Source organism: Phyllobates terribilis, unplaced genomic scaffold, assembly GCF_046119375.1.
Source record: "Phyllobates terribilis strain yellow unplaced genomic scaffold, ASM4611937v1 Scaffold_2__4_contigs__length_985480577, whole genome shotgun sequence".
Classification (NCBI taxonomy): Eukaryota; Metazoa; Chordata; class Amphibia; order Anura; family Dendrobatidae; genus Phyllobates; species Phyllobates terribilis.
The window spans coordinates 627022714-627049419 of NW_027362762.1; positions in this window are offsets into that span (position 1 = coordinate 627022714).

Consider the following 26706-nt stretch of genomic DNA (forward strand, 5'->3'; position numbering starts at 1 on the left):
CACACAGCTAGAAGCCCAAATATTTTTTCAGAGGTACTGTAGATGCAGACAAAAATTATTTTAATTTGCAACCTGATGGAGGTCAGTATAGATGGACTAATAGAGAAAGTCCGGCACACTACTAGAAGGCCAAATATTTTTTCAGAGCTAGATGCAGAAAAAAATTATATTCAGTTTGCAACCTGATGGAGGTCAGAATAGATGGATTAATAGAACAAGACGCACACACAGCTAGAAGCCCAATATTTTTTCAGAGGTAGATGCAGAAAAAAATATATTCAGTTTGCAACCTGATGGAGGTCAGTATAGATGGACTAACAGAGAAAGTCCCACACACTACTAGAAGGCCAAATATTTTTTCAGAGCTAGATGCAGAAAAAAATTATATTCAGTTTGCAACCTGATGGAGGTCTGTATAGATGGATTAATAGAACAAGACCCACACACAGCTAGAAGCCCAATATTTTTTCAGAGGTAGATGCAGAAAAAAATATATTCAGTTTGCAACCTGATGGAGGTCAGTATAGATGGACTAACAGAGAAAGTCCCACACACTACTAGAAGGCCAAATATTTTTTCAGAGGTACTGTAGATGCAGATAAAAATTATTTTTAATTTGCAACCTGATGGAGGTCAGTATAGATGGACTAATAGAGAAAGTCCGACACACTACTAGAAGGCCAAATATTTTTTCAGAGCTAGATGCAGAAAAAAATTATATTCAGTTTGCAACCTGATGGAGGTCAGTATAGATGGACTAATACAACAAGTCCCACACACAGCTAGAAGCCCAATATTTTTTCAGAGGTAGATGCAGAAAAAAATATATTCAGTTTGCAACCTGATGGAGGTCAGTTTAGATGGACTAATACAACAAGTCCCACACACAGCTAGAAGCCCAATATTTTTTCAGAGGTAGATGCAGAAAAAATATATTCAGTTTGCAACCTGATGGAGGTCAGTATAGATGGACTAACAGAGAAAGTCCCACACACTACTAGAAGGCCAAATATTTTTTCAGAGCTAGATGGAGAAAAAAATTATATTCAGTTTGCAACCTGATGGAGGTCTGTATAGATGGATTAATAGAACAAGACTAACACACAGCTAGAAGCCCAATATTTTTTCAGAGGTAGATGCAGAAAAAAATATATTCAGTTTGCAACCTGATGGAGGTCAGTATAGATGGACTAATACAACAAGTCCCACACACAGCTAGAAGCCCAAATATTTTTTCAGAGGTACTGTAGATGCAGCTAAAAATTATTTTGAATTTGCAACCTGATGGAGGTCAGTATAGATGGACTAATAGAGAAAGTCCGACACACTGCTAGAAGGCCAAATATTTTTTCAGAGGTACTGTAGATGCAGATAAAAATTATTTTTAATTTGCAACCTGATGGAGGTCAGTATAGATGGACTAATAGAGAAAGTCCGACACACTACTAGAAGGCCAAATATTTTTTCAGAGCTAGATGCAGAAAAAAATTATATTCAGTTTGCAACCTGATGGAGGTCAGTATAGATGGACTAATACAACAAGTCCCACACACAGCTAGAAGCCCAATATTTTTTCAGAGGTAGATGCAGAAAAAAATATATTCAGTTTGCAACCTGATGGAGGTCAGTATAGATGGACTAATACAACAAGTCCCACACACAGCTAGAAGCCCAATATTTTTTCAGAGGTAGATGCAGAAAAAAATATATTCAGTTTGCAACCTGATGGAGGTCAGTATAGATGGACTAATACAATAAGTCCCACACACAGCTAGAAGCCCAAATATTTTTTCAGAGGTACTGTAGATGCATATAAAAATTATTTTGAATTTGCAACCTGATGGAGGTCAGTATAGATGGACTAATAGAGAAAGTCCGACACACTGCTAGAAGGCCAAATATTTTTTCAGAGCTAGATGCAGAAAAAAATTAGATTCAGTTTGCAACCTGATGGAGGTCAGTATAGATGGACTAATACAATAAGTCCCACACACAGCTAGAAGCCCAAATATTTTTTCAGAGGTACTGTAGATGCATATAAAAATTATTTTGAATTTGCAACCTGATGGAGGTCAGTATAGATGGACTAATAGAGAAAGTCCGACACACTGCTAGAAGGCCAAATATTTTTTCAGAGCTAGATGCAGAAAAAAATTAGATTCAGTTTGCAACCTGATGGAGGTCAGTATAGATGGACTAATAGAATGATGCTATGCCCAAAAGATTTTACTTCACTAGGTGCAGTAAAAAAATTGGTATTCTATACACAGGTGGTATATCTTGCAACACAGATAGGCTACTCCACTGACTAACACACTCTGCAATAGGCCAAAAAGGATTAGCTTTGCTAGATTCAGCCAAATGCTGTGAAAAAAACTTGCACAGCACTGGCACAGACCTGCCTGGCAAAAACTGATAGGAACTGATGTAACCTAGTCCTGAAAAGGACTCCAATTACAATTAGTCTTTACTCCCACAACCTATCTATTTAAGAGCACAGACCTGCCTGATAAAAGTCGTAGGAAATGCTGTAACCTAGCCCTTAAAAGGACTGCAATCACAACTATTCCCTACTCCCAAGCTATCTGTATATTTGTGCGAAAATTGGCTTGAAATTAACAAGGTATAGCACACACAGCAACAGCGGTGCCGTCTAGCACGCAGCTGCAGCAGTGAGAAAATGGTGGCGACGGGGAAAATGGCTTGGTCTTATAGGGCAAGGACATGTGACATACACTGCCAATGACACATGCCCTTGCTTGTGTGAAAAAAAGCACTTCGCTCCGTGTGTGCGCTGCTGATAGGCTGACAGATTGCACCTCCCCACTGTAAATGCGGGAAAGAGAAAAAAAAATGGAGATCTTCATTGTTCCTGCATAGATCCATCCCCTGCCCCTCCCCCCACCCCGCTGTACACTCAAACTGCGTATTAACATTAATTTTCATCATTACTGAGAAAAAATCCAGTTATAATTTTGGTGCACGAACAGTTATCGAACATAACCTCGAACAGCCGAATTTTTCTCAAATTGTTCGTGTTCGCCGAACGGCTCGAACACCGCCCAAAACAGCTCGAATTTGAGATTGGCGAACAGTTCGAGTAGAACAACGCTCATCTCTAATCACCACATCAGTTACAAGCTAGAAGCACTGCAGTACTGCCTCCGCCAAGCGGTAACAGGCTGTGCTGAAACTCATAAGCTTAGGTGAGAAACCTCACACTGCTTGTGAGTTGTGGACAGCTGTGAAAGAGCAGGCAGATCTGTGGCTGAGACCGCTGAATCTACATCCAGGCATGGTCGTGTGTGACAATGGCCGTAACCTGGTGGCGGCTCTTAGGCGAGGCGAGATCACACACGTACCATGCCTGGCTCATGTGCTTAACCTCGTGGTTCAGCGGTTTCTTAAATCGTACCCCGAGTTGCCAGATCTGCTCGTCAAAATACGCCGCCTGTCAGCTCATTTTCGCAAGTCGGCTACACCTTCCACCGCCCTTGCTGTGTTGCAGCAGCGTTTGCAGCTTCCGTCACACTGACTGGTGTGTGATGTCCCAACACGTTGGAACTCTACACTCCACATGTTGCAGAGGATTTGTGAGCAGAAGAGAGCAGTTGTGGTGTACCATCTGCAACAAGGCCGTCGATATTCAGGACAGACTCCACACAAAAGACCTCAGGAGTAGACCTGGATGTCTAACATCTGTACCATCTTGACAAACTTTGAGGAGTCCACCCAGATGGTGAGTGGCGATGATGCCATCATTAGCGTCAGCATTCCACTTGTCTTTCTTTTGCAACGCTCTCTGCAGAGAATTAAAGAGGAGGCATTGCAGCCAGAGTATGATGAGATGGATCAAGAAGCCGTAGCAGTCGATTACACACAGCCCAGGCTCATCTCATCCCAAAGTGCATTGGGGGACAATGAGGGAGAGGAGGAGGAGGAGGAGGAGGAAGAACAGGAGCTTGCATCATGCGCTGCAGACGGTGGTATCTGTACAACTGTCATACCGTCGGTTCAGCGTGGGAGGCCTGAGGACAGGGGGGAGGAGGAGGAGGATGAGGAGAGCATGGTCAGTCATCATCTTGGTGAGGACATGGAAGTCTTGCCCGTTACCAGTCTGGCACGCATGGCTGACTTTATGTTACGCTGCCTTAACCGTGACCCTCGCGTTGTCAAAATGTTGGGTGACAGTCATTACTGGTTGGTGACACTTTTAGACCCCCGCTACAAGGAGAACTTTCACTCTCTTATTCCTGAGGTGGACAGGTCTACGAAAAAGAGGCAGTACCAGAAGGCCCTTGCTGCAGAACTGTTAAAAAAGTTCCCATCTGAACATGCTAGCGGCAGAGGTCACAGTTCATTGACCAACCAAGGCGTACAAGCGAGAGAGAGGCAACTCCAATCCAGCAGAGGCAGGGGAACACTGTCAACGTTCTGGGATAGTTTTCTGAGACCCGCCCAGCTTACAGGCCCTGAGGCGCGGGGTACTCTCACAAGGAGTGGAAAGTTTCAAAAGATGGTGACAGATTACCTTGCCAACCGTACCAGCGTCCTCCGTGATTCCTCGGTGCCTTTAAATTATTGGGTATCCAAGCTGGACACTTGGAATGAACTCGCTCTGTACACCTTGGAGGTCCTGGCCTGCCCTGCCGCTATCGTGTTATCGGAGCGTGTTTTTAGTGCCACTGGGGGAATAATAACTGATAAGCGCACTCGCCTGTCAACTGACAAAGCTGACAAGCTGACCCTTATCAAAATGAACAAGGGCTGGATTGGGCCAGACTTCTCATCACCACCAAATGACAGCAGAGTAACATAAAGTTAAATCAACTGTGTTTTTTCGGGAGGTGTATTCACATGCACCGCTTCACACCCACACATGGGTATACACTTCCTCATTTTGGCTGTTTTATGCTCTTCTCCTTATCCTCAGCCTCCACCACCACTATACCACCAGGGTGACTGTGGTCCGTGTTGCCATTATTGAAAGTTCCTCCGTCCTTATTTTTGTCAGCTTTTGCTTGGAAGGCATAAGAAAATACTATGGGAGACCCACTCCCCAATAATGGGAATAATGTTTGTAATATGCTGTACTGCATGGCTCTTGAAAGGTTCATTGCAAGTTCCTCCGTCCTAATTTTTGGCAGCTTTTACTTGGAAGGCATAAGCAAAGACTATGGGAGACCCACTCCCCAATCATGGGAATAATGTTTGTAATATGCTGTACTGCATGGCTCTTGTAAGGGGCATTGCAAGTTCCTCCATCCTAATTTTTGGCAGCTTTTGCTTGGAAGGCATAAGCAAAGACTATGGGAGACCCACTCCCCAATCATGGGAATAATGACCTCCACCACTTTTCCGAGTGGCATTAAAAGCATCTTGTTAAACTACTGGGACATCCATGTCTCTTCTGAGGGGCATTAAAAGCGTCTTGTTAAGCTACATCTTCGCATGTACCATGAACAGGGGTTTGGCATGCACACAGTACAGTGGAATAGGCTGTTCTTCCCACTAAATGCACTGGGGAGGGCACAGGTAATGTTTTGGTATGCGCGCTTAATCTTATGTATAAGGCACACCAGGACAAATAGGGGCTGCTGGGGACCGTTTATGGACACCCGGACGCCCCCAGGTGGCTGGGGAACGTGTGTGGGCACCCGGCCGCGGGGTGGCTGGGGACTGAGTATGGACACCCGGCCACTCCCTGGCGGCTGGGAACCGAGTGTGGACACCCGGCCACCAGGCAGCTGTGGACTGAGTATGGATAGCAGGGGGCCAACGCAGCCATGACGTGGTGGCCAGATTCCACCTCCACATGCCTAAAAGGCCCAATTTCAAGTGCAAGCAAGCAAGCAGTATGGTATTGCAGCCTGGGGGTGGGTGGGTGACAGGCTGCATACTTGCTCTTGCATTCCAAGGAATGGGGGAGGTACAATTGAACACTGCCCTGAGACAAGAACTTGCACGGGGATAGTTGCAAGTCTGCATCTTCTGATGCGGCAAGGATGACTTCTGATGAGCACACTTTTAGGCAGTGACCTGGGTGTCAGAGATGCTTCCAGAGTTCTTCCCCATGCTGTTCCCATGTCTTTTCAGCACTGTATGCATGTGTCACACAGCACATGGCAAAGACTATGGGAGACCCAATCCCCAATTATGGGAATAATGTTTGTAATATGCTGTAGTGCATGGCTCTTGTAAGGGGCATTGCAAGTTCCTCCATCCTAATTTTTGGCAGCTTTTGCTTAGAAGGCATAAGCAAATACTATGGGAGACACACTCCCCAATAATGGGAATAATGTTTTTAAGATGCTGTACTGTATGACTCTTGTAAGGGGCATTAAAAGCGTCTTGTTAAGCTACTGGGACATCCACGTCTTTTCTGAGGGGCATTAAAAGAATCTTGTTAAGCTACTGGGACCTCCACGTCTCTTCTGAGGGGCATTAAAAGCGTCTTGTTAAGCTGCTGGGACCTCCACGTCTCCTCTGAGGGGCATTGAAAGCATCTTGTTAAGCTACTGGTACCTCCACCACTTTTCCGAGGGGCATTAAAAGCGTCTTGTTAAGCTACTGGGACCTCCACGTCTCTTCTGAGGGGCATTAAAAGCGTCTAGTTAAGCTACTGGGACCTCCACCACTTTTCCGAGGGGCATTAAAAGCATCTTGTTAAGCTACTGGGACCTCCACGTCTCTTCTGAGGGGCATTAAAATCATCTTGTTAAGCTACTGGGACATCCACGTCTCTTCTGAGGGGCATTAAAAGCGTCTTATTAAGCTACTGGGACCTCCACGTCTCTTCTGAGGGGCATTAAAAGTGTCTTGTTAAGCTACTGGGACCTCCACCACTTTTCCGAGGGGCATTAAAAGAGTCTTATTAAGCTATTGGAACCTGCACTTCTCTTCTGAGGGGCATTAAAAGTGTCTTCTTAAGCTACTGGAACCTCCACCTCTTTTCCGAGGGGCATTAAAAGCGTCTTGTTAAGTTACTGGGACCTCCACGTCTCTTCTGAGGGGCATTGAAAGCGTCTTGTTAAGCTACTGGGACGTCCAACACTTTTCCGAGGGGCATTAAAACTGTCTTGTTAAGCTACTGGGACCTCCACTTCTCTTCTGAAGGGCATTAAAAGCATCTTTTTAAGCTACTGGAACCTCCACCTCTTTTCCGAGGGGCATTAAAAGCGTCTTGTTAAGCTATTGGGACCTCCACGTCTCTTCTGAGGGGCATTAAAAGCATCTTGTTAAACCACTCTGATCTCCACAGCTCTTCCAAGGGGCATTGAAATGTTGTTTTTAATTAACTCTAACTTCCACGACTCTTCGAACGGGCATTGCATTTCCTCCTAATTTTTGGCACCTTTTGCTTGGAAGTAATAAGCAAAGACTATGGGAGACCCACTCCCCAATAATGGGAATAATGTTTGTAATATTCTATAGTGCATGGCTCTTGTAAGGGGCATTGCAAGTTCCTCCGTCCTAATTTTTGGCAGCTTTTGCTTGGAAGGCATAAGCAAATACTATGGGAGACCCACTCCCCAATCATTGGAATAATGTTTGTAATATGCTGTACTGCATGGCTCTTGTAAGGGGCATTGCAAGTTCCTCCATCCTAATTTTTGGCAGCTTTTGCTTGGAAGGCATAAGCAAAGACTATGGGAAACACACTCCCCAATAATGGGAATAATGTTTGTAATATGCTGTACTGTATGGCTCTTGTAAGGGGCATTAAAACCATCTTGTTAAGCTACTGCGACCTCCACCACTTTTCCGAGGGGCATTCAAACCATCTTCTTAAGCTACTGTGACCTCCACGTCTCTTCCAAGGGGCATTCAAACCGTCTTGTTAAGCTACTGGGACCTCCACGTCTTTTCCGAGGGGCATTAAAACCGTCTTGTTAAGCTACTGTGACCTCAACGTCTCTTCAAAGGGGCATTAAAAGCGTCTTCTTAAGCCACTCTGTACTCCACAGCTCTTCCAAGGGGCATTGAAATGTTGTTTTTAATTACCTCTAACCTCCACGACTCTTCCAACGGGCATTGCATTTCCTCCTAATTTTAGTCAGCTTTTGCTTTTCAATGAAAAGGCGAAAACTAGGGAAGACCCACTCCCCAATAATGGGTAGAAGGTTTTTAGTACGCTGCAATCCACGCCTGTTTCAAGCGGCATTGCAGTTCCTCATAATTTTTGGAAAGCCTTCCATTCACTGCTTAGGCCAACAGTGTACAGGAGACCCAGTTGCTATAAATGGAAAAATGGTTTAGTTAAGGCCCTCTGACCTCCAGTCATTTCCAAGGGGCATTGGAGTGCCTCAAAATTTTTGGTAGGCATTGCACTCACTGTATGCCCTATAACTGTGTAGCCGAACCACTCATTTTGTTACAGAAACATATCCTACAAGACATATGTGGTTGACTGGCCTGATATTGATGTGAATGGTCCCTGTTCCTGCTGCTGTTTATCCTTTGCTACTACCTCATCCATCATTTATCACCTGAAGCTTTGTTTTAACAGGAGTCATAGAACTGGGATAGTAGCAGGAAAACATCCAGCAATCCTCGGAGGAGGTAGGATATGCCCCAAAACGCTGACCACCTGAGGCCTAGCCGCTACTACATACATGCGCTTGCATTCCAAGAAAACAAAGCAGATGCTATCATCTATCATCATCATCATCATGGTCCTCACCTTGGCACTCTCAACTCCCCTGATGGAGAAGCCAGAGCCCACCGTAGGAGTCCGGTTCTCTGGTGGGCTCGTCCAATGCTGCCCTAAAGCAGGCCGGGCTAAGAAAAGTGTGTGGGGGGATGTTCCAAGGAGAAATAAGGGCGGCTGGAGACCGTTTATAGACTCCCGGCTTCCCCCAGGCGGCTGGGGACCGTGTGTGGACACCCGGCCACGGGGCGGCTGGGGACCGAGTATGGACTCCCGGCCGCCCCCTAATGGCTGGGGACCGAGTGTGGACACCCGGCCGCCCTTCGGCTGGGGACTGAGTATGGATACCAGGCCGCCAACGCAGCCATGACCTGGTGGCCAGATTCCGCCTCCACGTGGCTAAAAGGCCCAATTTCAAGTGCAAGCAACCAGTATGGTATTGCAGCCTGGGGGTGGGTGGGTGGTTGTCAGACTGCATACTTGCGCTTGCATTGCAAGGAATGGGAGAGGTACAATTGAACACTGCCCTGGGACAAGGACTTGAACTGGGATAGTTGCAAATCTGCAACGACAGGTGCAGGGTGGGAGGCATCTTCGCATGTACCATGAAAGGGGGTTTGGCATGCACACACTACAGTGGAATAGGCTGTCCTTCCCTCTAAATGCACTGGGGAGGGCACAGGTAATGTTTTGGTATGCGCGCTTAATCTTATGTATAAGGCACACCGGGACAAATAGGGGCGGCTGGGGACTGAGTATGGATACCTCGCTGCCGAAGCAGCCATGAGGTAGTGGTCAGCTTCGGCCTCCTCCAAACTTAAAGGCCCCATTTCAAGTGCAAGCTAGCAGTATGGCATTGCAGCCTAGGGGTGGGTGGGTGGCAGGCTGCACACTTACGCTTGCATTCCAATAAAACAAAGCAGATGCTAACTTCTATCATCATCATCATGGTCCTCACCTTGGCACTCTCAACTCCCCTGATGGAGAAGCCAGGCCCACCGGAGGAGTCTGGTTCTCTGGTGGGCTCGTCCAATGCTGCCCTAAAGCAGGCAGGGCTAAGAAAAGTGTGTGGGGGGATGTTCCAAGGAGAAATAGGGGCTGCTGGGGACCGTTTATGGACAACCGGCCGCCCCCAGGCAGCTGGGGACCGTGTTGGGCACCCGGCCGCGGGACGGCTGGGGACTGAGTATGGACACCCGGCCGCCCCCTGGCAGCTGGGGACCGAGTGTGGACACCCGTCCGCCGGGCGGCTGGGGACTGAGTATGGATACCAGGCCGCCAATGCAGCCATGAGGTGGTGGCCAGATTCCACCTCCACAGGCCCAATTTCAAGTGCAAGCAAGCAAGCAGTATGGTATTGCAGCCTGGGCGTGGGTGGGTCGCAGGCTGCACACTTGCGCTTGCAAAGCAAGCAAGCAGCATGGTATTGCAGCCTGGGGGTGGATGGGTGGCAGGCTGCATACTTGTGCTTGAATTCCAAGGAATGGGGGAGGTACAATTGAACACTGCCCTGGGACAAGAACTTGCATGGGGATAGTTGCAAGTCTGCATCTTCTGATGCGGCAAGGATGACTTCTGATGAGCACACTTTTAGGCAGTGACCTGGGTGTCAGAGATGCTTCAAGGGGTCTTCCCCATGCTGTTCCCATGTCTTTTCAGCACTGTATGCATGTGTCACACAGCACATGGCCAGATAAGGTTGTAAAATGTTAAAATGACATTTCCCGGTGAATGCATTTGTCACAGTTGAAAGCAATACAAATGTGCAAAAACGCATGAAAAATGCTACTTGTGAACATAGCCCAAGGTGAGGAGGAGTTTTTTTTGGGTGGTTATTTATTTTACCTTATACACAAGTCTTTACCCTGGAAAGGAACTTCCTTAACATATTTCACAGGAAAGAAGTTTCATTTTCGTTTTTGAACGTTTTATTGTGAGCCCTTAAAAGTGGCTTAATACCTCTGACCACGTTGTGGACAGCAGTGACCTGGGGGTCAGAAATGCTTCCTGGGGCGATCCCCATGCTGTCCCCTTGTCATTTGAGCAATGTTACTATCGTTTTGGGCACTTGTTAGGCTTTTAAAAGACTGCCGGGGGTGCCACCGCAAAAATGCTCGGGTCTCCCATAGACTAACATAGGGCTCGTTGCTCGGGTCGAGCACTCGAGTATCACGGCGAGCTCAGCCCGAGCTTCGAGCACCCGAGTATTTTAGTGCTCGCTCAACACTACACATTATCCATCACATAAAAAGGTCAGACTACTTTTAAACTCCAAAGGTTGCATCAACCTCATTACATTATTTGTAGATTGAATGACAATCCAGTAATTTGGAGATTCTTTTATGTTGAAATTAGTTTTGCTTTCTATTAATTGTAAGAAAAAGAGACATACTATGTACTTTTAGTAAAATTTGCACCGTTTTGTCTTTTACAATCAAACATATTTTTGAAGCTTTCTAGCTCCTCTCCAATGGTTAATCTCCCTGTTGATATGTTATAAATGTCCAAGTTGGATATAAACCCTTAAAGCCATTTCCCCTAATAATAGACAACACAAGCTGTAAAGCAAATTTATATTTCATTATTTTATCTCCATTACAAAAATTACAATTCCATAATAGGAAATTCAGTATTTTTCAAAATGTCAACTAGACAAATATTTAAGATTTACGCATTACTCTTTTGAAGAAATCAGAGTGTAAAGCAACACCAATGTTAGAACTCAACAAACTACCACGAGATAATCTACCTTCTTTTGTCTGTAAGTTATTTTTGTGTTACTGAAACAAATGACGCGCCCCATGGGCCGTGGGGTACTCGGCAGCTGGGCCTATGGATGCCGGTATAGGGGATATCGCGGTGGCTGGCCTGGTCCGTGACCCAGGGTGGTCAGTAAAAGGGGGGATATTTATAAGGGATTTGGAAAGTTCCTGATGCCACCTGTGGATTGCGGCTAGATTGAGCTGCCGCTGTGGAGCAGTCCTCTGGAGCTGGTGTTGCGGCAGCAGGGGTGGTGTGGCTCTCCACAGGTAGAGCTAGCTCCAGGGCAGCGTAAGGTGGTGTGGGTTCTGCTGGGCTTTCTAGTGCAGGGGGAAAGATGTCGCAGACTAAATAATGGTCAGAGGCGGTCCGGTGCAGTCATCCGAGTCTTTACTCACAGTTCTTTAGTTCCACAGGGTGCACTGTCAGCTTACAGCCTCCTGCGTCGCGCTGCGTTCACCAGGCAGGGGTTCAGTGCTTCCTCAGGAAGATCAGGAGTACCTGGCAGAACCCCACTTTCACGTGTTCCTATTTAGACCGTCTTCACTCTGGTCTTTCTCCCTCCTGCTCTGCGCTGCCCACTCTCAATCCTGCTCGGGTGCTCTGAAGTCCCTCCTGTCCATCGGAGTTCACAGACCTGCTTGACCCTAACAGGGATTAGAATGCGGCTTACGATCCCTCTGTCTTCTGACAGATTCGGGGCGTACGGGTGCCGTCCTGCACTCGCCGTACCCCCTAGGATCCCTTCTTAGAACGGAGCCTACACTCTACTCCTCTACTCCTACTGAGACTCTGCTCCCGGACTGTTCTTTTGAAATGTCCTGAGCTGTTCTTCTGAACTGCTCTCCTACTGATCTCTTTACCTATCTGCCACCCTATGATGGCTTCCCTATATATACTCCTACCAAAGCGCTCCCCCTAACTACTTCCTCCACCCACACCCACTACTGGTTCCCCCTACCTCTGGGTTCCCCCCACTCCAGCCAGGGACAGGGCTCAGCAGAAAACATACATTGCGTCTTGCCCTTCCAGTCGGCCTGGAGCAGTGTAGTGTTGGATGCAGGTGTTGGGGTTCCAGGCAGCACTCCCTCCTTACCTGAGAGAAAGAGACACCACACCTCTGGGTGAGATGCAGTACCTCTGTGGCGACTGAACCCTCAGGGGCGCCACACAAACATTACTGTAGAAACCCTACAAAGAATTAACAGGTTCTTTTTATGAAGGGATTTATAACTTTTTAGCACACAGCTGAGTCACTTGCCTAATAACAAGACAGTAACTTAAAGGAGTTGTCCACTACTTTCACATTGGATAAGGCATCAATGTATGATCGGCCGCATGTAGCACCCCCGCCAATCAGCTGTCATTGGTGCCATCGGCAGCCGCCGCCGGCCGGAAGTGCTTACCTGCAGTGTTTGGCCGTCAAGTTGTACTGGCAGGCGCTTGGTCTTCGGGGATCACCGAAGAAAGCTATTGAACCGGGAATCATGGTGGATTTCTGAATTGAATACGAGGTTTCCTAAAGGAATGAATCTAAAAATATGATCTAATCTATCATTATGAATGAATTATTATATTACTCAGTGCTATTTGTATGTTTTTAAATGATTTTCATTATAACTATATGGTTCGATTTTAAACTGGATTGGAGAATCAGTATCATGTGCTTTTGCAGGCTATGACATATAACGCCAGCTTTTGGCACATGCCGATATGCAATGATCAAATATTACTATCCGAAATGCATTTGCCAGATATCCTACTAACCCTTGGTGCGGTTGTGACTGTGGATTTATTTTATATTTTTTCGAATAAAGTTGATATTTTTTACGGAAGACCAATAAGCTGGAATTTTTTCTCTGAATAATCGACTATTAATTTAATTTCCAGTTTCAAATGTAACAAAGGCTTGAATAATCTTCTTAAATGTAACTAATGAGATACTAGTGGTGATTTTGCTGTGGAGCCAGAGGTGGTGACAGGTGTAATGCTATGAAGCAATTGCAGTGTACTTTATTTATGTAATGTCATCATGGCTCATTTGATTTGATACAGACATATTTGTAATGCTGAGAAGTTCTCTCCTCCGACACACGTGCAAATGAATTTCCATAAATTTAATTTTAATGTATGTAACACCTCTTTGTAAATTTATGATTTGCAAACTACCCCTTAAATAGATACTTCATGTCAGTTGGTAAAAAAAATAGCAATCAAATACCTCTCAATACATTTCTGGCTATTTACAAAGAAAATAGAAAGCATTTGTCATTAATCATGATGAAAGTTTATTTCTTTCTGTACCTATGGCAGAAAATAATAAAACATGCATTGTAAAATAAATCACTGTATAAATAATAGTACCGAGATCAAAGATTTAACCCCTTAGCACACCCTGACATAACTGTATGTCACAGTTCAGGGAATGGAGTAGGAAGCCAGCATCTGCCTGTAACAGCAGTGATTGGAGCTAGATGGGATTGCTGCTATTTAGCTATTTAAGTGCCACTGTCAGTGATTGTCAACTTTTTTAAAATAGTGCAATTGCTGGTGTCCTCGTACATCGGCCACCATTGATCAGGAGCTGCAAAGTTGTTCTTTATCACTGTCTGAAGATTGGCTTCATAGGAAAACATCAATATGACTGTATGCTGCTATACTGCAGTATTGTAGCATATAGTATAAGCTACCCAACGATCACAGATTCAAGTCCCCAAAGAAGACCAAAAAACGAAAAAACATATTGAAAAAATCAAAAATTAGGAAATTTAAATCACCTCCCATTTCCCAGTTTTAAAATAAAGAAATAAAAAATAAACATAATTTGTATTGTCATAAAAGTAAAAATCTGATCTATTAAAATATAAAATGATATAAAACAATACATTGAACCTAGAAAAAAAAAAATTAAAAAACTCAAAACTCCAGTTTTACATTTATCAGTCACTACTTTTCACCCCAAAAAATGCAATAGAAAGAATTGAATATGGCTTATGTAGCCCAATGGTACCAATAAAAACATCAGCTCTGTTTGCAAAAACAATACCTCACACAACTCCAATTGAGAAATAGAAAAGCTACAGTTCTCAGGAGATGATGACAAAAACTAATTTTTTTTTTCAAAGTTCTGGATTTTTTTATCAATAAACTTTAAAAAATGATATAGACTTGTTATCTGCAAAATCATGCTGACCTGGATAGTCATGTTGCCAGGTCAATTAAACTGCACATTGAACACCACAAAAACAAAACCGAAAAGCAAGAATTGCAGTGTTATTCACAACTTCACCATGCTTCCAATTTTTTCCCAATGCTTCAGTATATCATATGGCAAGAAGTGTGGTGTCATTCCAAGCTACAATTGCAGCAAAAAAAACAAGTGTTCATACAGCTGTGCTATGTATATATTTATATACAGTGGCTTGCGAAAGTATTCACCACCTTGGCTTTTTACCTATTTTGTTGCATTACAACCTGTGTTTAAATATTTTTGTAATACGATTTGTGTGTGATGCAACAGCACTAATAGTCTAAGTTATTGAAGAGTAATGAGAAAAATATAGGCTTAAATTAAATTTATAGGATCAAATAACTAAAAATTGGCATGTGCATATGTATTCACCCCTTTTGCTATGAAGCCTCTAAAAAATTCTGCTGCAAGCAATTACCTTCATAAGTCACATGCTTAGTGAAAGGAAGGCCACCTGTGTGCAATATAAGTGTCACATGGTCTGTCACCATATATACACCTTTTTTGAAAGGCCACAGAGGCAGCAACACAATTAAGTAAGAGGCACCACTAATCACACAAGATAATGAAAAGGAAGGAGATCTCCAAACAAGTTAGGGACAAAGTTGTTGAGAAGTACAAGTCAGGGTTCAGTTATAAAATATATCCCAATCTCTGATGATCCCCCAGAACACCGTCAAATCCATTATCATCAAATGTTGAGAACATGGTACCACAACATACCTGCCAAGAGAGGGCTGCCAACCAAAACTCTCAGCCTGGGCAAGGAGGGCATTAATCAAAGAAGCAGCACAGTGACCAAAGGTAACCCTGAAGGATCTGCAAAGATCCCAAGCAGAACAAGGAGTATCTGTACATACTACTACAATAAGCCGTACACTCCATAGAGGTGGCCTTTATGGAAGAGTGGGCAAAAAAGGCCTTTACTTACACACAAAAATTGTAATGCTCATTTTGAGTTTGCCAAAAGACAAGTGGGAGACTCCCCAAATGTATGGAGTAAGATGCTGTGGTCAGATGAGACCAAAATTGAACTTTTTAGCCACCAAGTTAAATCTATGTCTGGCGCCAAACCAACACCGCTCATCACCACAAGAACACCATCCCCACAGTGAAACATTATGCTGTGGGGATATTTTTTGCTAGCAGGAACAGGGAAAATGGTCCGAGTTGAGGGGAACATGGATGGTGCAAAATACAGGGATATCTTGAGCAAAACTAGTTTCAGTCTGTCAGTAATTAGAGACTGAAACTGAGGTTCACCTTCCAACAAGACAATGACCCAAAGCATACTGCCAAAGCAACACTCGACTGGTTTAAGTGGAAATGTCTAAATGTTTTGCTGTGGCCTAGTCAAAGCCCAGAACTTAATCCAATTGAGAATCTCTGGTCAGACTTAAAGAGTGCTGTTTACCAGAGGAAACCATCTAACTTGAAGGAGCTGGAGCAGAGTTGCCTTGAGGTATGAGCAAAAATTTTAGTGGCAAGATGTGGTAATCTCACTTATACGAAGCGACTTGAAGCTGTAATTGCTGCAAAAGGAGGCTCTACAAAGTACTGACTTTATGGTGGTGAACAGTTATACACACTGAAGTTTTCAGTTATTTTGTCCTATCTATTGTTTACTTCATAATAAAAGAAACAAAATGTTCACAGTTGTAGGCATGTTACTTACATGAATATATACAGGAGTGGACATATCATTGATCCAAGAGGTAAAGGGGCCATCTTCTACTTCCATATATGAGCTATTGGACTGCAAAAAGCAGATATACTGTTTTTGAATAGGTGCCCTTTTCTGTCTGTATCCACTGGTGTATGTATATATGTATTTATATATACAGTATATGTATACAGTGGGCACAGAAAGTATTCAGACCCCTTTAAATTTTTCACTCTTAGTTTCATTGCAGCCATTTGTTAAATTCTAAAAAGTTCATTTTTTTCTCATTAATGTACACTCTGCACCCCATCTTGACTGAAAAAAAAGAGAAATGTTGACATTTTTGCAAATTTATTAAAAAATAAAAACTGAAATATCACATGGTCATAAGTATTCAGACCCTTCGCTCAGTATTGAGTAGAAGCACCCTTTTGAGCTAGTACAGACATGCGTCTTCTTGAGAATGGTGCAACAAATTTTTCACACCTGGGTTTGGGGATCCTCTTCCATTCTTCCTTGCAGATTCTCTCCAGTTCTGTCAGGTTGGATGGTGAACGTTAGTGGACAGCCATTTTCAGGTCTCTCCAGAGATTCTCAATTGGGTTTAGGTCAGGGCTCTGGCTGGACCAGTCAAGAATGGTCACAGAGTTGTTCTGAAGCCACTCCTTTGCTGTTATAGCTGCGTGCTTAGGGTCATTGTCTTGTTGGAAGGTGAACCTTCTGCCAAGTCTGAAGTCCAGAGCACTCAGGAAGAAGTTTTCATCCAGGAATTCTCTGTACTTGGCCGCATTTATGTTTCCTTCAATTGCAACCAGTCATCCTGTCCCTGTAGCTGAAAAACACCCCCATAGCATGATGCTGCCACCACCATGTTTCACTGTTGAGATTGTATTGGGCAGGTGATGAGCAGTGCCTGGTTTTCTCCACACATACCGCTTAGAATTATCACCAAAAAGTTCTATCTTTGTCTCATCAGACCAGAGAATATTATTTCTCATAGTCTGGGAGTCCTTCATCTGTTTTTGAGCGAACTCTATGCAGGCTTTCATATGTCTTGCACTGAGGAAAGGCTTCCGTTGGGCCACTCTGCCATAAAGGCCCGACTGATGGAGGGCTGCAGTGATCGATGACTTTGTGGAACTTTCTCCCATCTCCCTACTGCATCTCTGGAGCTCAGCCACAGTGATCTTGGGGTTCTTGTTTATCTCTCTCACTAAGGCTCATCTCCCATGATTGCTCAGTTTGGCTGGACACCCATGTCTAGGAAGACTTCTGGTTGTCCCAAACTCCTTATATTTAAGGATTATGGAGGCCACTGTGCTCTTAGGAACTTTGAGTACTGCTGAAATTCTTTTATAACCTTGTCCAGATATGTGCCTTGCCACAATTCTGTCTCTGAGCTTCTTGGGCAGTTCCTTTGAGCTCATGATTCTCATTTGGTCTGACATGCACTGTGAGCTGTGAGGTCTTATATAGACAGGTGTGTGCCTTCCAAATCAAGTCCTATCAGTTTAATTAATCACAGCTGGACTCCAATGAAGGAGTAAAACCATCTCAAGGAGGATTACAAGGAAATGGACAGTATGTGACTTAAATATGAGTGTCTTCGCAAAGGGTCGGAATACTTATGACCATATGTGATATTTCAGTTTTTCTTTTTGAATAAATTTGCAAAAATTTCTACATTTCTGTTTTTTTCAGTCAAAATGGGGTGCAGAGTGTACATTAATGAGAAAAAAATGAACTTTTTAGAATATACCAAATGGCTTCAATGAAACAAAGAGTGAAAAATTTAAAGGGGTCTGAATACTTTTCGTACCTACTGTATATATATACACTGCTCAAAAAAATAAAGGGAACACTTAAACAACAGAATATAACTCCAAGTAAATCAAACTTCTGTGAAATTTAAACTGTCCACTTAGGAAGCAACACTGATTGAGAATCAATTTCACATGCTGTTGTGCAAATGGAATAGACAATAGATGGAAATTATTAGCAATTATCAAGACATCCTCAATAAAGGAGTGGTTCTGCAGGTGGGGACCACATACCACATCTCAGTATCAATGCTTTCTGGCTGATGCTTTGGTCACTTTTGAATGCTGTTTGTGCTTTCACACTCGTGGTAGCATGAGACGGACTCTACAACCCACAGAAGTTGCTCAGGTAGTGCAGCTCATCCAGGATGGCACATCAATGCGAGCTATGGCAAGAAGGTTTGCTGTGTCTGTCAGCGTAGTGTCCAAAGGCTGGAGGCGCTAGCAGGAGACAGGCCAGGACACCAGGAGACGTGGAGGGGGCCGTAGGAGCGACAGATGTGACAGACATGACAGAGTCTGGAGACACCGTGGAGAGCGATCTGCTGCTTGCAACATCCTTCAGCATGACTGGTTTTGCAGTGGGTCAGTAATGGTGTGGGGTGTCATTTCTTTGGAGGGCCGCACAACCCTCCATGTGCTCACCAGAGGTAGCCTGACTGCCATTAGGTACCGAGACGAGAGCCTCAGACCCCTTGTGAGACCATATGCTGGTGCGGTTGGCCCTGGGTTTCTCCTAATGCAGGGCAATGCCAGACCTCATGTGGCTGGAGTGTATCAGCAGTTCCTGCAAGATGAAGGCATTGAAGCTATGGACTGGCACGCCCGTTCCCCAGACCTGAATCCGAATGAGCACATCTGGGACGTCATGTCTTGCTGCTCCATCCACCAACGTCACATTGCACCACAGACTGTCCAGGTGTTGGCGGATGCTTTAGTCCAGATCTGGGAGGAGATTCCGCAGGAGACCATCTGCAACCTCATCAGGAGCATGCCCAGGCGTTGTAGTGAGGTCATACAGGCACGTGGAGGCCACACACAATACTGAGCCTCATTTTGACTTGTTTTAAGGATATTACATAAAAGTTGAATTAGCCTGTAGTGTGATTTTCCACTTTAATTTTTGGGGGTGACTCCAAATCCAGGCCTCCATTGGTTAATAAATTTGATTTCCATTGATGATTTATGTGTGATTTTGTTGTCAGCACATTCAAATTTGTACAGAACAAAGTATTCAATGAGAATATTTCATTCATTCAAATCTAGGATGTGTTATTTGAGTGTTCCCTTTATTTTTTTGAGCAGTATATATATATATTTATATATATATATATATATATATATATATATATATATATATGTATTACAAAGATGACCCGCTCTTCAGATTTCAGCTCTATTTCCTGGTCCGGACAGCAACATTTATGCCACGGCCCCATTATCAGTTTTTGGTCAATAATCGGTCAGTATTTTTTCTCAGGAGTGGAAGCCAAAACAGGGTGCGGAACAATCAGAGAAAAGGTATAATAGAAACAAGTCACCAATTCTGCATTTATCACCCACTCCTGGTTTTGGCTCCCACTCCTGAGAAATACTGACTGAATGCTGACCAAATACTGATTGTGGGGCGATGGCCTAGGAGACTATGTTTGACACAGGAAAGCTTTTCTTGTGCCAGCACATCATCAGTGCTGTGTATGGGAGCTTACTGACTGCTCAATGTTCAATAAAATGACTAGTCCAGACATTTCTTGCTTCCAAGTAATGTTATGTGTAATTGGCAGTAAAATGCCAAATATTGTTATAATATAAGAGATGTTATGAATTTAAATATCAAGACTTACAGTACAGTTATATTATACCATTTCATAAAAATAAAGTATATTGCTTCTCTGCATTAGTTGCTTCTTTTGTATAGACTCCTACAACCAGGTAAAGGGTTAATGTAATTGTTAATTGTTATTCCTGCCTGTCCCATTAGCTTAGATTTCCTTACCAGGGTTGTAAAAGTTATCGCACCCTGCCACCAGGCTAGTTTAAAATGCAAAACCTGTACATTGTAGAGAAGTACCATTATTTCTACTGCTATCTTGTCAACGCACTTAACAATGAAGCTACCCTTGAATCACTAATTAAAATTCAGAGCCCATCTACTTTAATCACCAAGCATTCTTACTTTACATTCTTCATATATAGCTGTAGCTATAATGTGAAGGGCTTGCCAGCCTTGGGAAGATGCTGCTTATTCACTCCCATGCACAGAGCCATAAATCTGATACAGTATATAGCTTCACAGTCACATAATAGTGTGAAAACACTTAACCCCTTTACCCCCGAGGGTGGTTTGCACGTTAATGACCAGGCCAATTTTTACAATTCTGACCACTGTCACTTTATGAGGTAATTACTCTGGAACGCTTCAACGGATCCCCCTGATTCTTAGACTGTTTCTTCATGACATATTGTACTTCATGATTGTGGTAAAATTTCTTTGACATCACTTGCGTTTATTTGTGAAAAAAACGGAAATTTGGCGAAAATGTAGAAAATTTTGCAATTTTCAAAATTTTAATTTTTATGCCCTTAAATCAGAGAGATATGTCACACAAAATACTTAATAAATAACATTTCCCACATGTCTACTTTACATCAGCACAATTTTGGAAGCAAAATTTTATTTTGTTAGGGAGCTATAAGGGTTAAAAGTTGACCAGCGATTTCTCATTTTTCCAACAAAATTTACAAAACCATTTTTTTAGGGACCACATAACATTTGAAGTCACATTGAGAGATCTTTATGACAGAAAATTCCCAAAAGTGACACCATTCTAAAAACTGCACCCCTCAAGGTGCTCAAAACCACATTCAAGAACTTTATTAACCCTTCAGGTGCTTCACAGGAATTTTTGGAATGTGGAAGAAAAAAATTAACATTTAATTTTTTTCACAAAAATGTTATTTAGACCCAATTTTTTTTATTTTCACAGGGGTAACAAGAAAAAATGGACCCCAAAATTTGTTGTGCAATTTCCCCTGGGCACGATTATACCCCATATGTGGGGAAAAACCACTGTTTGTGCGCACGGCAGGGCTCGGAAGGAAAGGAGCGCCATTTGACTTTTTGATTGTAAAATTTGCTTGAATAATTAGCGGACACCATGTTGCGTTTGGAGAGCTCCTGTGTGCCTAAACATTGGAGCTCCCCCACAAGTGTCCCCATTTTGGAATCTAGACCACCCAAGGCACCTATCTAGATGCATAGTTAGCACTTGGAACCCCCAGGTGCTTCACAAATTGATTCGTAAAAATGAAAAAGTGTTTTTTTTTTCCACTTTTTCATATTTACAAATCAATTTGTGAAGCACCTGGGGGTTCCAAGTGCTCACTATGCATCTAGATAGGTGCCTTGGGGGGGTCTAATTTCCAAAATGGGGTCACTTGTGGAGGAGCTCCAATGTTTAGGCACACAGGGGCTCTCCAAACGCAACATGGTGTCCACTAACAATTTGCACCGATTTTCCATTCAATTTTCTTAACGGACACCATGTTGCGTTTGAAGAGCCCCTGTGTGCCTAAACATTGGAGCTCCCTCACAAGTGACCCCATTTTGGAAACTAGACCAACCAAGGCACCTATCTAGATGCATAGTGAGCACTTGGAACACCCAGGTGCTTCACAAATTGATTCGTAAAAATGAAAAAGTGTTGTTTTTTTCAATTTTTCATTTTTACGAATCAATTTGTGAAGCACCTGGGGGTTTTAAGTGCTCATTATGCATCTAGATAGGTGCCTTTGTTGGTCTAGTTTCCAAAATGGGGTCACTTGTGGAGGAGCTCCAATGTTTAGGCACGCAGGGGCTCTCCAAACGCAACATGGTGTCCGCTAACAATTTGCGCCGATTTTCCATTCAATTTTCTTAGCGGACAACATGTTGCGTTTGGAGAGCCCCTGTGTGCCTAAACATTGGAGCTCCCCCACATGTGACCCCATTTTGGAAACTAGGCCCCCGAAGGCACCTATCTAGATGCATAGCGAGCACATGGAACCCCCAAGTGCTTCACAAATTGATTCGCAAAAATAAAAACGTGGAAAAAAAAACACTTTTTCATTTTTACGAATCAATTTGTGAAGCACCTGGGGGTTCCCAGTGCTCACTATGAATCTAGATAGGTGCCTTGGGGGGGTCTAGTTACCAAAATGGGGTCACTTGTGCGGGAGCTCCAATGTTTAGGCACACAGGGGCTCTCCAAACGCAGCATGGTGTCAGCTAACAATTTGCGCCGATTTTCCATTCAATTTTCTTAGCGGACAGCATGTTGCGTTTGAAGAACCCCTGTGTGCCTAAACATTGGAGCTCCCCCACAAGTGACCCCATTTTGGATACTAGACCACCCAAGGCACCTATCAAGATGCACAGTGAGCACTTGGAACCCCCAGGTGCTTCACAAATTGATTCGTAAAAATGAAAAAGTGTTTTTTTTTTCACTTTTTCATTTTTACGAATCAATTTGTGAAGCACCTGGGGGTTCCAAGTGCTCACTATGCATCTAGATAGGTGCCTTGGGGGTCTAGTTTCCAAAATGGGGTCACTTGTGGGGGAGCTCCATTGTTTAGGCACACAGGGGCTCTCCAAACGCAACATGGTGTCCGCTAACAATTTGCGCCGATTTTCCATTCAATTTTCTTAGCTGATACCATGTTGCGTTTGGAGAGCCCCTGTGTGCCTAAACATTGTACTCCCCCGCAAGTGACCCCATTTTGGAAACTAGACCCCCCAAGGCACCTATCTAGATGCATAGTGAGCACTTGGAACCCCCAGGTGCTTCACAAATTGATTTGTAAATATAAAAAAGTGGAAAAAAGAACCCTTTTTCATTTTTACGAACCAATTTGTGACGCACCCAGGGGTTCAAATGCTCACTATGCATCTAGATAGGTGCCTTGGGAGGTCTAGTTTCCAAAATGTGGTGACTTGTGGGGGAGCTCCAATGTTTAGGCACATAGGGCTCTCCAAACGCAACATGGTTCCAATTTGTTAGCGGACACCATGTTGCGCTTGGAGAGCTCCTGTGTGCCTAAACATTGGAGCTCCCCCACAAGTGAACCCATTTTGGAAACTAGACCACCCAAGGCACCTATCTAGATGCATAGTGAGCACTTGGAACCCCCAGGTGCTTCACAAATTGATTTGTAAAATGAAAAAGTGATTTTTTTTCCACTTTTTCATTTTTACGAATCAATTTGTGAAGCACCTGGGGGTTCCAAGTGCTCACTGTGCATCTAGATAGGTGCCTTGGAGGGTCTAGTTTCGAAAATGGGTTCACTTGTGGGGTATCTCCAATGTTTAGGCACACAGGAGCTCTCCAAGCACAACATGGTGTCCGCTAACAAATTGGAACCATGTTGCGTTTGGAGAGCCCCTATGTGCCTAAACATTGAAGCTCCCCCACAAGTGACCACATTTTGGAAACTAGACCCCCCAAGGCACCTATCTAGATGCATAGTGAGCATTTGGAACCCCTGGGTGTGTCAAAAATTGATTCGTAAAAATGAAAAAGGTTTTTTTTTTCACTTTTTCATATTTACGAATCAATTTGTGAAGCACCTGGGGGTTCCAAGTGCTCACTATGCATCTAGATAGGTGCCTTGGGGGGTCTAGTTTCGAAAATGGGGTCACTTGTGGGGGAGCTCCAATGTTTAGGCACACAGGGGCTCTCCAAACGCAACATGGCATCCGCTAACAATTTGAGCCGATTTTCAATTCAATTTGTTAGCAGACACCATGTCGCGTTTGGAGAACCCCTGATGTGCCTAAACAGTGGAGCTCCCCCACAAGTGACCCCATTTTGGAAACTATACCCCTCAATGATTTTATTAAGGGGTATAGTGAACATTTTGAACCCAGAGGTACACACAGAATTTGATAACATTAGATCATCATATTGAATAAGTTGTCATTAGTCTTGATCGCAAGTGCTCGCTTCTTGAGTTTGCATCGGGCACTCAGGTATGCACCATGTACTGCGTGTGCTCGAGTGACATGCTCAAATCCCTGCCCCGCATGTTTCACGGTTATTAGACACCCAAAAAAATACATGCAGGGATCGCTCGTGCATGGCAGGCAATCCCCGCAAAGTTTTTTTGGCCGCGAAGCATATGGGGTGGAGACTCGAGCATGTCACTCAAATACCCACGATACTCATTGCATACCAGAGCACCCGATGCAAACTCAAGTAGCGAGCACTTGCGCTCAACACTAGTCGCCATATCATCATCTTTTTTTTTTACTTTTGAAAAAAATCCCAACCCCATCACAACCCTAACCCCAAACCTAACCCCAACCCCAGCCCTAACCCTAGCCCAACCCTAACCCTAGCCCAACCCTAACCCTAGCCCAACCCTAACCCTAGCACAACCCTAACCCTAGCACAACCCTAACCCTAGCACAAACCTAACCCGAGAGTTTATTTTTTACGCCGTTCCTCGTGCGGTATAATTGATTAGACGACCTTATTCTTCGGGTCGGTGCGACTACAGCGATACCAGAATCATATGGGGTTTTTATGATTGACACCTGTCACACACTAAAAGACGCATTTTTTGTAAAATCTAGTTTTTGCATCGCCATATTTTGAGACCTATAATTTTTCCAGATTTTGGCAGACAGAGTCATTTGACGGCTTGTTTTTTGCGGGATGAGTTGACGTTTTTATTGGTGCCATTTTCAGGCACGTGACGTTTTTTGATCGCTTTCTATTCTGATTTTTGGGAGGCAGAATAAACAAAAACCAACAATTCAGGAATTGTTTTTTTTGTTTTTTCTTTCTGCCGTTCCATGTGTGGTAAAATAGATAAGGCAGCTTTATTCTTTGGGTCAGTGCGCTTACAGCGGTACCACATTTATATCGTTTTTCTATGTTTTGCACTTGTACATAATAAAAGCAATTTTATAGAAAAAATTATTTTTTAGCATCGCTTTATTCTGAGAGCTATAACTTTTTTATTTTTTGGCTGATTGAGCTGTATGGCAGCTTGCTTTTTGCAGGACGAGATGATGTTTTCAGCAGTACCATTTTCATTTAAATTCGTCTTTTTGATCGCGTGTTATTCCATTTTTTGTTTGGCTGTATGGTGATAAAGCATTGTTTTTTGCTTTGTTTTTTATTTTTTATTTTTACCGTGTTCACTGAAGGGGTTAAATAGTGGGACAGTTTTATAGGTCAAGTTGTTCCGGACGCGGCGATACCAAATATGTGTACTTTTATTTTTTTTTATTTTTTTTTTATAATAATATTTATTGATGGGTACATTATATTTTTATTTTTGGTGGATTATTATTATTATTTTTTTTTTTTTAGATGTTTACAATTTTTTTTTTTTTTTTTTTCACTTTATGACACTTTTTTACTTTGTCCCACTATGGGACTTTCACTTTTTTTTCTCTGATCGGCTGCATGGCACAGGAATGCAGCACCATCCCTGTGCTATGCAGGCTGTCAGCGCTGGACAGGGAGAAGATAGTTTGGAGATGCACTGCGCATGTCCAAAAAATCTTCCTGCTGTTTGGTGACCCGGATGTTGTCATGACGACATCGGGTCGTCATTTCAACATCCTGGAAGTCGCGTCAGACAGCGCTGGAGGCCGGAAGAGGAGGTGAGTATCGGCGATCACCTCCCCTTGCCACCGCAATGCTGCGATCGTCTGCGATTGACTTCGATCGCAGCATTGCGGTGGTTAATGTGCTGTGAGCGGTGCGGGACCGCTCCCTGCACATAGCCCTGGGTGTCAGCTGTGACAATCAGCTGACACCCGGCCGCGATCGCGCCAGCACAGCCTGTGTGCGGGCGAAATCGCCAGGGCGTACCAATACGTATCAGGTCCATAAGGCCCAGGGCAAAGATACATACTAATATGCCCTAGGTCGTAAAGGGGTTAAAAAACGCTTGGTAATATGCACCCCATGGTCCCCAATGATAATCCGCATGTGCTATGCACATGCTGCGGAAATTTCCGCTGCGGATTATCATTGCAGAAAAATAAGCAGCATGTCCATTAATTTTGCGGACAGGCAGCGTAATTGCTGCCATTGACTTGCATTGAAATACTTGATATCCTCATCACTACATGTGCACATGCGGATATTAAGCGATTCAATATGCGGATGGTACCCGGGTCTGGAGAAGAGGAGATTCTCCTCCAGACCCAGGTACCTTGGTATCTTTAAAAAAAAAAGAATTTAAAATAAAAAATAAAGATTATACTTACCTTCCGATGGCCCCAGGTCTCCTCAGCAATACGTCCAGTGTGTTGGGCGGCTCGCAATGGTCTAAAAGGACCTTCCATGACGTCATTTAGTCATGCGACAGGTCACGGGACCGCTGACGTCGGCGGTCGCCTGACCTGTCACATGACTAAATGACATCATGGAAGGTCCTTTCACACCACCACGAGCAGTACAAGAGACCGGACGCAGGGGAGAAAAGACTGGGGGCCATCGGAAGGTAAGTATAATCTTTATTTTTAATTTTTTACCATTCTTATTCTTTATTTTTTAACTATTAC